The sequence below is a fragment of the Grammomys surdaster genome, unplaced genomic scaffold (assembly GCF_004785775.1).
Source record: "Grammomys surdaster isolate TR1022 unplaced genomic scaffold, NIH_TR_1.0 125408, whole genome shotgun sequence".
NCBI lineage: Eukaryota > Metazoa > Chordata > Mammalia > Rodentia > Muridae > Grammomys > Grammomys surdaster.
Window position 1 is genome coordinate 901,105 of NW_021620278.1, and position 1,681 is coordinate 902,785.

General features: G+C 43.6%; 1 long non-coding RNA gene across 1 annotated transcript in view; it reads left to right on the forward strand.

The window, feature by feature from the left end:
• The window catches only part of LOC114637743, a 7,954-nt gene extending 6,864 nt beyond the window's left edge, over positions 1-1,090 (forward strand). The window contains exon 2 of the long non-coding RNA XR_003713786.1: positions 657-1,090. This is a non-coding gene — a long non-coding RNA (uncharacterized LOC114637743). The remainder of the gene's footprint in view (positions 1-656) is intronic.
• The last annotated feature ends 591 nt before the right edge of the window (positions 1,091-1,681 follow it).

A 1,681-nucleotide genomic window follows, 5' to 3' on the forward strand; every position in this document is an offset into this window, starting at 1 on the left:
CTCTCTCTCTCTCGTACCCAGGCTGGACTCAAACTCACTGCATAGCCAAGAATGACCTCAAATATCTGATCTTCCCTGTGCTAGGATTACAGGAGTGTGCACTACCACGAGTAGTTATGTAGTGTTAGGGATCAGACCTAGGGCTTTAAGTGTTCTACCAGCTTTGTCACATCACCTCTCAGGTCACCTCTTCATATGTCAATGTACCAAGGGAACTAGGGCTGGTATTAAGCCTATGATAAAGATGTTCCAAGATTAGAACAGTGTTTTCGCTTAGCAATGTCCTCTGGAGCTAGCTAAAACTCAGAAGGGAAAGAACTAAAAAAGCTTCAAGAAGTCCCTGAAAAGGACTAGATGCACTAGGTTCCTTCCTATATTAGTTACTTTCTGGTACAATAATAATAATAATAATAATAATAATAATAAAAGCAACATAGTGAAAGAAGAGTTAATTTGGCTGGGCAGTGGTGGTGCATGCCTTTAATCCCAGCACTTGGGAGGCAAAGGCAGGTGGATTTCTGAGTTCGAGGCCAGCCTGGTCTACAGAGTGAGTTCCAGGACAGCCAGGGCTACACAGAGAAACCCTGTCTCAAAAAACAAAAAAACAAAAAACAAAAACAAAACAAAAAAAAGAGTTAATTTTGTTATGGTTCCAGAAGAAGACTCCATAATGGTGGGGGAAGCTGAACAATCGCATCTTCAACTGCAAATGTGGAGAGAGAAAACCGGAAGTGGAGCAACAGATTCTACAACCTCTCCTAACAACACTCCCAACCAGAAACCAATACCTCAGTTCAATACCTTAGCCTACAGGAGGTAATTCTCAGCCCAACTACCACACTGCTGATCCTATAAGCAGTAAGGACTGCTGAGAGACACTCCCAACCAGCTGAGCTGCCTAGGAGAGACACTTAGAATGGAGGAGCTGCCTTCAGGTTGTGCAGTGAGCTCCAACCTTCCAGCTTCCGTGAGCTGTCACTCTTGCTGGGATAAACTTTCAGTATCATAACTGCCTTTGAATCATCTTTGCTCTGTAGGTAACTCCTCATCCACACTTCTGTAACCCCAATAAATATATTGATACCCCAAATTGAACATATACTTTCCTTACCTTCACTATTTGAGGTGAGTAGACCTTCATTCACATCACCTTGGGAGTAGTGTCATACAACACATATGGCCCCAGAATCTCAGGATGGATGAGCAGTATGTGTGCAATGAGTGGCTTGTCAAACTTTCAGGGCCACATGGGTCTCTTTGCAGGAGACAGAGAGCATGGGAATCCAGGGGTCATGGATGGTCTTTGCTAAGGATACTCTATCAAGGAGAGACCACAGACCTAACTGTCTATACCTAGAAAAGTATAAGCTGTATGGAAGTTGCTGGAGTCAAGGAAGGGGCAGAGACTGACCTAGGTGGTAACTGTGGGCACAAGGTAATGATTCTCAACTGATGAGTCGCCAACTTTTGGGGATTGAACAATCCTTTCACAAGGATTGCTTAAGACCATCGGAAAACACAGATACTTACATTACAATTCATAACAGTAGTAAAATTACAGCTGTGAAGCAGCAACAACTTAATTATACGGTTGGGGGGCCACCACAAGATGAGACACTGGATTAAAAGGGTCCCAGCAATAGGAAGGTTGAGAACCGCTGCTAAAAGGAACTAGGAGGAT